Source organism: Eptesicus fuscus, chromosome 1 (assembly GCF_027574615.1).
Source record: "Eptesicus fuscus isolate TK198812 chromosome 1, DD_ASM_mEF_20220401, whole genome shotgun sequence".
Lineage (NCBI taxonomy): Eukaryota > Metazoa > Chordata > Mammalia > Chiroptera > Vespertilionidae > Eptesicus > Eptesicus fuscus.
In genome coordinates this window covers 53,224,895-53,237,288 of record NC_072473.1, presented here as the reverse complement: position 1 = coordinate 53,237,288, position 12,394 = coordinate 53,224,895, and the positions used below count along the sequence as shown (strand labels likewise).

The window sequence follows — 12,394 nt, the reverse complement described above, 5'->3', positions numbered from 1 at the left end:
TCCTTCCGCACTCACACACTTTCACCAGACATTCACTCAGAGTTTAAACAGTCCACCTGATTCCTGACTAATTTACCTGATGAAGTCGTATGACTTCCTTGGAGGTGATCAAGCTCCCCTTCCACTCTCTCGGAGTGGGCTTAACTGAGTGGGGCCCCTACCTTACCATTTCTGTTGACAGGTCCAGAGGTGTCCATCCCCTTTCTCGAGATGACGGCCAGGTCCTAGGTTAAGGTCCAGGAGTGCCCGGATTCCCCCAGTTCAATTCTGCTAAAATCAGCAGGGTGCGCCTCCCACGTACCTGGGCCCCAAACCCGGTCCACTCAATGAAGGCCAAAAAGACCAGTGTGGTTGGGCTTCTCAGGTCAGGGAACCAGATGTTATAGAAGACCAGAGAAAAACCAAGCAACGCTTAGAGAAATGGAGTTACACAGCTTTATTATGCCGGCGGACTCAGAGAAGGTTGCCTCTCAAATTCTGAGCAAACCAATATGGTGGAAGCCTCTCTTTTATCCCCTTTTGGTGTCTTTGTCCCCAAATATGGATTATACTTCCAGACCTTTTGCAGGCTTTGCAAAAAGCCCCAGGTGTTGGGGGTCTTGAGACCATACCTAAGGGCCTGGCCTGGTGCCAGTGCTGACAATCCCCCTCCGGGGGCTGTGCCATGGTTTATGGCCTCTGTAAAATGTGAGCATTTAGATAACAGGTCTTGCAAGACCAGTTTGTGTAGAAAGGGGCAATGACTTAATTATAGGTTATTAAGAATGTACACTGGGCTTGTTGGCATAGATTCAGATTGCTAGGCTCCCCCCCCCCCCCAAATATCAGGGTTGCATTGGAATTAGCCTTTTAGCCTTCTCACAACGATTCTATGCCTTTTTATTGGAGCATTTAATCCATTTACATTTAGTGTTATTATTGATAGGTACTTATTTATTGGCATTTTAATTCTGTATGGTTAGGTTTCTTTCTCTGATTCTTATTTTCATTACAGCAGTCTCTTTAGCATTTCTTGTAATGCTGGCTTGGTGGTGATGTACTCTTTTAGCCTTTTGTTTGTTTGAATGTTTTGTTTGGGAAGCTCTTTATTTGACCATCTAGTTTGAATGATAACCTTTCTGGATATAGTAATCTTGGTTTCAGATCCTTGCTTTTCATTACCTTGAGTACTTCATGCCATTCCCTTCTGGTCTGTAGAGTTTCTGATGAGAAATCATGTATCAGCCTTATGGGAAGTCCTTTGTAGATAACAGTTTACTTTTCTCTTGCTGCCTTTAAGATTCTTTCTTTGTCTTTAATTTTTGGCATTTTAATTGTAACATGTTTGGGTGTGGGCCTGTTTGGATTCTTCTTGCTTGGGGTTCTCCGTGCCTCCTGAACTTGTGTGACTTTTTTCTTTACCAGGTTAGGGAAATTTTCTGCCATTATTTCTCTAAACACGTTCTCTATTCCTTTCTCCCTTTCTGCCTTTTCTGGCACATCTGCTATTCAAATATTGTTACATTTCACGTTATCCCACAGCTCCATTAAGCTGTCCTCCTGTTTTTTAAATTATTTTTTTCTTGTTGGTTCTCTGATTGAATGATATTTTCAACCCTGTCTTCTAATTCATGGATCCGATCCTCAGCTTCCCCTAATCTGCTGTGTATTCTTTCCAATGTGTTCTTTATTTGTGTTATGTCATTCTTTATCACAGACTGATATTTTTTCATAGTTACTATATCTTTTTTCATGCTGTTGAGCATTATTATCATCATTACTCTGAGCTCTGTTTCAGATAAATATTTTATCTCTGCTTCATTTATGTCTTCTTCTGGAGAATTCTCTAGTTCTTTCATTTGGAGTTTATTTATTTATTTTTTTGTCTCCTCATTTTGGCTGTCTGTTTGGGTTTGTGACTATGTATTTGGTAGATCCTCTACATCTCTCAATCTCTAGAGCAGGACAGTGTTAAAGGCTGTTTCTGACTAATTAGATCAGGCAAAGACTCAAAGCCTCCAGAGTCCACCTCTGCTTACAGACTGATAGGATTCCAACTTAATTGTCCCCCAGGCAATTGACTTCAGGTGTGCCAAAAATGTTTTCCCCCCCATAGGGTGGGGCAGTTGCTTCTGCCTGTAGGTTAATTCTTATTTTTAATCTCTTATGTGGCCTCAGGTCAAGGTGTTTTCCAATAGGGTGTGTCAACTATCTTCCCCCAAGGCAAGGCAAATATCTATGTGGGAAAGATGTCCTCTGCTGTGTGAGGGAATGACTCAGCACAGGAAACTTGGGGTGTCTGCCTTCTGAGCTCTATCCTCCAAGTACCCAGTCCTGGCTTCTGCTCTCACAGCTCCAGTACACTTCACCCTACCTCTGCTGGAACACAAGGTGGGTGGCTCCACAGGGAATTTTGTGCATTGGCCCTTTAAGAGGGTGCCTGAATTTTCAGCTGCCACTCCCTGGCAGAGAGCACCCTGCTGTTTTTCATAGCCAGATGTAATGCGGGTACCCTTCTCAGTTATGGTGATCTCTGCTGGGGGGCCCAGATTGGGGATTAGATCCCAAAGTTCTCAGTGGCAACCCTCCACAGCTGAGATATCGCTGGGATTTCAGTTGCTGTCTGTGGGAGCCCAGCCAGCCCTTTCATTCTTCTGTCCCTCCTACCAGTCTCTATGTGGTCTCCACTTTTTATCCTAGGTTATCAGGGTTCTCTCAAGCAAGTCTTCTGTTGATTATTCAGGAAGTGTTTCTGTATTTTAGTTATAATTCCACTTTGTTCCTGGGAGCATGTCCTTGCAGCATCCACTTACTCTGCCACCATTTTAAATTCTTTTTCCATTGAATTTTCAGCTTAATTTGGGGAGAGTTGATATCTTTACATTACTGAGTTTTCCTTACCAGGAGCATGGTATATCTCACCATTTATTTAAGTCTTCATTAATGGTAAGTTTCTCTTTTTATTTAGGCTTTTTAATTTTTTTGTACTATTTTATACTCTTTTGTTTACTTCTCTTTCTCATTGTAAACTTTTTGAGTTCAGGAACCTTTTTTAAAAAATTAAAAATATTAATGTTGACATAATTGCAGGTGTCCCCGTTTTCTCCACCCTTTGCCCACCTCCACCCACCCTCACCTCCGCCTCCCTTGGCCTTCACCAAGGTATTGTCTGTGTCTGTGGGTATGCATATACAGTATGTTCTTTAGCTAATCACTTCACCTTCTTTATCCAATCATCCCACCACTATCCCCTTAGCACCTACCAGTCTGTTCCATGTATCCATGCCTCTGGTTCTATTTTGTTCATCAGTTTATTTTGTTCATTAGATTCCACATAGTAATGAGATCATATGGCATTTGTTTTTCTCTGACTGACTTATTTCACTTAGCATAATAATTGGCTATAAAAGAAACTCTTAACTCTTTGTAACAGGATAGATCTAGAGTTCAGGATCTTTTTTGTCTCCATTGCTATAAGCTTTGGTTTTAGAATTTGGTTCCTGCTGACAGTCTTGTTAGAAGTTTACATAACATTTAATATAGTTTCCCCCCTTTTAAATCATTCCAAGCTTTAAAAAGCTTATTACTTTGAAATAGTTCAAGAGAGCTTCCATATACTCTTTACTCAGTTTCATAAATTTTTAAGCTGTTACCATATTTGCTTTCTTATTCTATCTCTCTATCTATATACCTTTTTGAAAATATAATCACTTACTGGTAGAGTAATTTACAGACATAAATTTCCTATACTCCTAAATATTCTCTTCTAGGAATGGGAACATTCTCTTACAAAACCACAGTATAATGATCAAAATCGGGAAAATTAACATTGATACAATACTATTACAATTCATATTCAGTTTTACCTCATCCCAATAATATCCTTTATAGCGATTTTTTCCCCCTGTCCAGAATACTTTTCAGGATTATACATTGAATTAATTTGTCATGTCACTTTAGTCTATTTTCATCTAGTATAATTTCTCAGTCTTTTTTCTTTCATGATGTTGGCAGTTTTGAAGCATACAGGCCAGTTATTTTGTAGAATGTCTTAGTTTGGGTTTTTCTGATGTTTCCTTATGATTAGCCTCAGATTATGCTTTTTTTGTGGTAGGAATACCATAGAAGTGATATGTTCTCAGTGCAGTACAATAGAAGGTGCATAATATTAGTTTGTCCCACAATCAGTGATGTTAACTTTGACTATTTGGTTAAAATGGAGTTCACCAGGTTTCTCCATTGTAAGTTTACTATTTTTGCTTTTGTAATTAATACACAAATTGTGGGGGATACTTTCAGACTACATAAATGTCTTGTGCCTTATCAAACTTTTACTCAATAGTTTTTAAAAAATGGGTTAGTAAAATTATATAGGTTTCAAAAGTACAATTCTATAATACATTTTTGGTATATTGCATATGCGTTTACCACCCAAAGTCAAATCTCCTTCTGTCACCCTATATTTGACCCCCTTTCCCCTTAACTATCCTCATCCCCTTTCCTCTGGTAACCACCATACTCTTGTCTGTGTCTATGAGTTTTTGTTTGTTAGTTTGTTTTATTTGTTCTTTTGTTGCTTTCAGTTCTGTATCCCACATATGAGTTTAATTCATATGGTTTTTTACTTTCTCCATCTCACTTATTTTGCTTAGCATGATATCCTCAAGGTCCATTCATTTTGTTGCAAATGGCAGTATTTAATCTTTTCCCATGGCTGAATGGTATTACGTTGTACATATGTACCACATCTTCTTTATGCAATCATCCATTGAAGACCACTTTGGTTGTTTCTATGTGTTGGCCACCATGAATAATGCTGCAATAAACATAGGGGTACATATATCTTTGTGAATAAATGCTTTCAAAGTTTTCCAGTATATACCCATAAGAGGGGTTGCTGTGTCATGTGGTTGCTCTATTCTTATTTTTTAAAGGAACTTCCATACTGTTTTCCATAGTGGCTGTACCAATTTACATTCCCACCAGCAGTGAATGAGGGTTCCTTTTTCTCCACAACCTCTCCAACACTGTTATTACTAGTCTTGTTGACAGGTGTGAGGTGGTATCTCATTGTAGTTTTGATTAGCATTTTCCTAATAGCCAGTGAAGTTGAGTATATTTTCATAATCTGTTGGCCATTTATATGTCTTCTTGGGAAAAGTGTCTGTTCAGGTTCTCTGCCCATTTTTTAATTAGATTTTTTTGTTGTTAAGTTTTATGGGTTCTTTATATATTTGGGATATTAACCCCTTATTGAAGGTGTTTTTTGCAAATATCTTTTCCTATTCAGTTGGTTGCTTTTAGTTTTGTTGATGATTTCTTTTGATGTGCAGAAGCTTTTTAGTTTGCTATAGATCCATTCATTTTATTTTTGTTTTCATTTCCCTTGTTTCTGAGGTCAAATCCTTTCTAAGATCAATGTCCATAGTTTGGCACCTATGTATTTTTTATGTAATTTATTATTTCAGGTCTTATATTTAGGCCTTTAGTCCATTTGGAGTTAATTTTTATGTATTCACCCAATAGTTTTAAACATTCATTGATGATTCTTGCCTTAATCAGTTATTACTATGATGTTTGAAAACTGGTGATTTTCTAAATACATTTCTACTTTTACATTCATTAGCTGGCATTCTACTGTAATTGAGGAGCTTTCCCTTTATCCATGTATTGATTGATTGACTGATTACCAATGGACACATGGATCCTTATTTACTGCATGAGTTATACTATTTTACTGTCATTATTCAGTTGAATGCTTAAATTGGCCCAGATTTGGACAGTGGGAGCTCCTTCAAGCTGATTTCTGTGTCCATTGACATGTCTCCACCATTTTAAGCACTTCCATATTTTCTTGGCCAATAAGAATATTTTAAGGTTATCTTGTATTTTCCCTGCCCCAGCTCTGGAATCAACTATTTCTCCAAGGAACACTGGCTCCCTTAAGTGAGGAATGGTATTTAGAAAACAAGGTCTGGGTGCTAGGTATACTTATTGCTACTGGAGTGTCATAGCTTTTGGACTTTTCAAGCAGAGAGACCTAGGATTATCCAAGGCTTTTGAATCTCTCTCAATATCCCCACCAAGTGACAATCTAGGTCTGTGCTTGAACACTTTATTATTTGAGAAAATTTCTCCAAAGACAATTTCTTCCATTGTTGGGCAGCTCTGATACTTGACAACCCTTTATACTTGAAAACAGTAGTCACTGATTTCTTCCCCTAAATTTTGTCTTCTCTGTCATATACATCTGCAGTTCCTTTATTGCCATTATTCTTATGGCAGAGTTTTAAGATCTCATCATTCTGGTTATTGTGTTCTGTTCATTAATATCTTTGTAAAGATTAGCATTTAGAATGAAATGTATCATTCCAGGTACATGTTCTGATCAGTACAGGGGAGTGGGTCAATGACTTTCTTTGTTCTAGACCCCATGCTACTATTCATGCGGGTCAAGATTAATTTAACTTTTTTTTTGATAGCCATATCAATCACTCTATTGACTTATGTTGAGTCTATAGAAAGTTGAAATCCCTAAATCTTTAAAAATATATGTTTTTATTGATTTTTAGAGAGAGAGGAAAGAAGAGGGATAGAGAGATATAAACATCAATGAGAGAGAAACATTGATAGATTGCCTCCTGCACACCCCCCACTGGGGATCGAGCCTACAATCTGGGCATGTGCTCTGACCGGGTACCGAAATGGTGACCTCTTAGTTAATGGGTCGACACTCAACCACTGAGTCACACCAGCCAGGCAAAATCCCTAAGTCTTTAACTCTGCTGCTGTGTTAATTCATATGGTATTTGCACAGTTGTGTCATAAGACATAGTACAAGTCATTAAGTTGATCTCTTTCTTTTTAGCTTGTTAAATTTAGCCTATTTTTCTTGCTTGTCAAGCTTATTTTGAATTTTGAATGTCATCCAATTGTACTAGCTATCATTTCCAACATATTATCTGCAAACTTGATCTGTATGCCATTAGTTTCATCAGATAAGTAACGATTTAAAAATATCAAGAAGGGTAAGGTGGAGCTCAAATCTTTTCAACCTAACTAGAGACTTTCTCTTATGTTGAAATCAGTCCATCAAATAAGGGCTGCTGTTGTTCATCTGCCTTTAGCTGCTGTTGTATACAGGATCTGAGCCAATAGACCTGTTACAATACACAAACCAGGTCCAATTTCTAGTTTTCTCATAGGGTCAGTGCTTCAAAGTCATTAGGAGGCCTGATTATTGTAAAATGGCAATCTTTTACACAGTCCAAACTTATTCTTGAGTGAAAATTGGCCTGATATGGATCAATCTTTGTCCTCCTTGGTACCAGAGGGCAAAGAGAAATATTTCAGGGAGCCAAGGCATTCCTACCTAAATCATTAAATCTAAGAAACTTTAGGGGTCATCTAGTTCAAGCTTTAAAAATCTGACAAAAAAAATCTGACTGACAAAATGTCCTATTAATATACCCTTCTTTATAATCTGCTATATCAGTCAACAAGTACTTATACACCTTATTAAAAAGGAGGAAAGGTGCCTTGATGAAGGGTATTCTCAGAATGGCAAATAAGGATGGGGAAAGGTCATTGTCTTAAAATGAAGTAAAATTAAATATAATGGATAAAAGCAGCTGTCTGAAAGCATATATCTATAGAATTAACCTACCTTAAGTGAGAGTGTCTAAGCTTTCTTTTGATGAGACTAGGCTAATTTTCAAGTTTCAATGAAAGACCAAAGTGTAGTCCCTGGAAGAAGAGAATGAAATGCAAAGAAATCCTTACTTACTCAACTGCCTTATAACTCAGCCACCTGAAATAATGACCTGTGAATAAAAGGATGAAGAGTAGTTATCTGCAAGGAGCCTGGAAAGGGGAAGAATGATAATTTGTTTCTTTTGCCTTTTCTGGGGCTTCTTTTTGTTGTTTATTTTTAATTATTTAGATAATATGTGAATACTTCCTCTTGTAAAAATATTAAAACATTATAGGTAAGAATAAGTTTCTTTTCACCAGTTCTCTTGCCCCCAGTTCTGGTTAAGTAGGCTTTCAAAAATTTTTATTAAATGTATTGGGGTGACATTGGTTAATAAAATTATATGTTTCATATGTACAATTTTATAATACACCATCTGTATATTGCATGATGTGTTTTCCACCCAAAGTCAAATCTCTTTCTGTCACCATATATTTGACCCCTTTACCTTTACTACCTCCCCCTAATTCTCCCCCACTGGTAACCACCATATTGTTGTCTGTGTCTATGAGTTTTTGTTTGTTCATTCGTTGTTTTCAGTTTTGTTTCCACATATGAGTGAAATAATATGGTTCTTAACTTTTTCTGTTTGATTTATTTTGCTTAGCATGATATTCTCAAGATCCATCCATGTCACAAATGGCAGTATTTCATCCTTTCTTATGGCTGAGTAGTATTCCATTGTATATATTTACTAAATTTTTATTCAGTCATCTATCAAGGGACATGTTGATTGTTTCCATGTCTTGGACATCACAAATAATGCTGCAGTGAACATAGGGTTACATATACCTTTATAAATAAATGTTTTCAAATTTTTGGGGTAGATTAGGTAGGCTTTTAATAGAAACATCTTGAATGGAGAAAGATAGTTTTATCAGGTCATATAATTTGTTTTAAAAATGTGCTCACATCCCTAGCCAGTTTGGTTCAGAGGTTAGAGCATTGGCTTGCAGACTGAAGGGTCACAGGTTCGAGTGCAGTCAAGGGCACATACCTGGGTTGCGGGCTTGATCCCCGGCCCTGGGTGTGAGAGGCAACCAATTGACGTGTCTCTCTCACATTGATGTTTCTCCCCCTTCTTTCCACTCTCTCGATGGACAAAATATTGTTGGGTAAGGATTAACATAAAAAAGTGTGCTCACAAATTCACCTTTTAATATACACTGAGTGGCCAGATTATCAGTACTTCGTTGGGCCACCTTTTGCCTTCAATACTGCAGCGATACTTCTTGGTGTTGACTCCAGGAGATGTTGAAAGGTGATGCAAGGAATCTGACACCATGCCTGATGAATAGCACTGTCCAGTTCTGTGAGATTTGATGGTTTGTGGAACCAGCTGCCTGATGACTCTTTTAACTTCGTCCCACAAATGCTCAATTGGATTGAGATATGGTGATTGTGGGGGCCACCTAAGCAAGGTAAAGTCTCCCTCATGTTCTTGAAACCACTCCTGCACATTATGAGCACCATGGCATGGCGCATTGTTGGAAGAAGCCATCTCCATTGGGATACGCCATTTATTTATAAAGGTATATGTAACCCTATGTTCACTGCAGCATTATTCGTGATGTCCAAGACATGGAAACAATCAACATGTCCCTTGATAGATGACTGAATAAAAATTTAGTAAATATATACAATGGAATACTACTCAGCCATAAGAAAGGATGAAATACTGCCATTTGTGACATGGATGGATCTTGAGAATATCATGCTAAGCAAAATAAATCAAACAGAAAAAGTTAAGAACCATATTATTTCACTCATATGTGGAAACATGATAGGATGAACTTGATCAGCAACGTTGTGCTATTCAGACGTTGTTCCACATGAATTAAAGGGCCCAAATCATGCCAGAAAAACATGCCCCAAACCATAACACTGCCCCCACCACCTTGAAGGGTTGTATTCACGCATGTGGGATGCATGCTTTCATGCTGTTTCCGCGAAATTCTCATTCTGCCATCTGCATGATGCAACTGGAAACGTGATTCATCGGATCACATGACTTTTTTCCAAAGTTCGACTGTCCAATCCTTGTGTTCCTGTGCGAATTAGAGACGTTTTATCTTGGTAACTGCAGACAGCAAAGGTGTTGAAACAGGCCTTCGGCTTCCATATCCCATACGATGCAGTGTACAGCTAATTTGCCTACAAACGTCAGGTGGTCATAATAATCTGGCCACTCAGTGTATAGTCTGGCTTGCTGAATATGCTTGCTCCCCTAGCAAAACTGCCTTGTACTAGGTCCTAGTTCTTGAGATAAATCTGTTTTCCCTTTGTGAATCAATACATTGGCATATAATCCAGCTAGCTGTGGGATTGGCTAGTTTGGCTTGCTGAGCGGCATACCCTTGACCACTGTGATGCCACAATGATATTGCCTACCTAGGAAGTTGTTCTTCTGTAGTTAGCAACTAAGCCTTCTGATCTTAAACAGCTCTTTGACTCTGTGTGTATTGTGGGAAATAGAAAGGGAAAAAAGCTCCATAAGAGCTTATAGTTTTACTGGGTAGACTAGACATGTGTGTGAGGCATTTCTTGAGGAAGACAATACTACGTATACTATATAATAAAAGGCTAATAAGCAAATCAAGCCAACAGTGGACCGACTGGTCACTATGGTGTGCACTGACCACCAGGGGGCAGATGCTCAACGCAGGAGCTGCCCCCTGGTGGTCAGTGCGCTCCCACGGGGGAGCGCTGCTCAGCCAGAAGCAGGGCTCACGGCTGGCGAGCACATTGGTGGTGGCGGAGCGGGCCTAAGCTATCATCAGTTGGACATCCCCGAGGGTTCCTGGACTGCAAGAGGGAACAGGCCTGGCTGAGGGACCCTCACCCCCCACCCACCACCCCCAGTGCACGAAATTCGTGCACTGGGCCTATAGCATATTATAACATAGGACATGGATAAGTAAAGGGTTAATTGGACAGCATGAGTGATATACAAATTCATATTCCTCAGTTCCTCTCATCTGTCCTCTTCCCCTTCATTCACCTTTTATTTTCTCACCTCCTACTCTTCAATTCACTGATCTGCCTTCTCTTCTGCCATTAGTCTGGAATTGTGAGGGGTGGGAAATATGGGCCTGTGGGAACATATCTGTTTTTTTGTTAGGATCATGTTATCCATTCTCATGGCTTCAACTCTTTTTTTTATTGAATTATTTTATTTCATTGTTTAAAGTATTATAGATAGTAGTTACATATGTCTCCTTTTTCCCCCCATTGACCTTCCCCCAGCCTCCCCTACCCCTCCAGCACATGCCCTCACCGCCCCCCAGTGTCTTGTGTCCATTGGTTATGCTTATATGCATGCATACAAGTCCTTCAGTTGATCTCTTACCCCCCGCCAACACTCTCCAGCCTTCCCGCTGTAATTTGACAGTCTGTTCGATGCTTCTCTGCCTTTTTGTTCATCAGGTTTTAATGTTCTTTTTTTAAAAATATATTTTATTGATTTTTTACAGAGAGGAAGGGAGAGGGATAGAGAGCTAGAAACATCGATGAGAGAGAAACATCGACCAGCTGCCTCCTGCTATAATGTTCTTTATTATCCATAAATGCGTGAGATCATGTGGTATTTTTCTTTCACTGCCTGGCTTATTTCACTTAGCATAATGCTCTCCAGTTCCATCCATGCTGCTGCAAATGTTAAGAATTCCTTCTTTTTTTAAAGCAGTGTAGTATTCCATTGTGTAGCTGTACCACAGTTTTCTAATCCACTCATCTGCTGATGGACATTTAGGCTGTTTCCAAATCTCAGCTACTGTAAATTGTTCTGCTATGAACATAGGGGTGTATATATTCTTTCTGATTGGCATTTCTGCTTTCTTGGGATATATTTCTAGAAGTGGGATTACTGGGTCAAATGACAGTTCCATTTTTAAATTTTTGAGGAAACTCCATAATGTTCTCCACAGTGGCTGCACCAGTCTGCATTCCCACCAACAGTGAAGGAGGGTTCCTTTTTCTCCGCATCCTCTCCAGCACTTGTCATTTGTTGATTTGTTGATGATAGCCATTCTGACAGGTGTGAGATGATACCTCATTGTTATTTTGATTTGCATCTCTTGGATGATTAGTGACTTTGAGCATGTTTTTATGTGTCTCTTGGCTTTCTGAATGTCCTCTTTTTAAAAGTGTCTATTTAGGTCCTTTGCCCATTTTTTGATTGGGTTGTTTATCTTCCTTTTGTTAAGTTGTATGAGTTCCCAGTAAATGTTGGAGATTAAACCCTTATCTAAGATAACATTGGCAAATATGTTCTCCCATGCAGTGGGCTTTCTTGTTTTGTTGATGTTTTCTTTTGCTGTGCAGAAGCTTTATATTTTGATGTAGTCCCATTTGTTTATTTTCTCCTTAGTATCTCTTGCCCTAGGATCTGTGTCTGTAAAGATATTGCTACAACATATGTCTGCAATTTTGCTGCCTTTGGAGTCTTGTAGGATTTTTATGGTTTCCCGTCTTACATTCAAGTCCTTTAGACATTTTGAGTTTGTTTTTATGTATGTTGTAAGTTGGTGATCTAGTTTCATTTTTTTTGCATGTATCTGACCAAATTTCCCAGCACCATTTATTAAAGAGGCTGTTTTGACTCCATTGTATGCTTTTGCCTCCTTTGTCAAATATTAATTGAGTATAATGGCTTGGGTCAAT

At 38.7% G+C, this 12,394-nt stretch overlaps 1 protein-coding gene across 3 annotated transcripts in view; it reads left to right on the top strand.

The window, feature by feature from the left end:
• SNX12 (sorting nexin 12) overlaps window positions 1-12,394 on the top strand; it is a 143,384-nt gene that overhangs the window by 98,968 nt on the left and 32,022 nt on the right. The window lies entirely within an intron of this gene.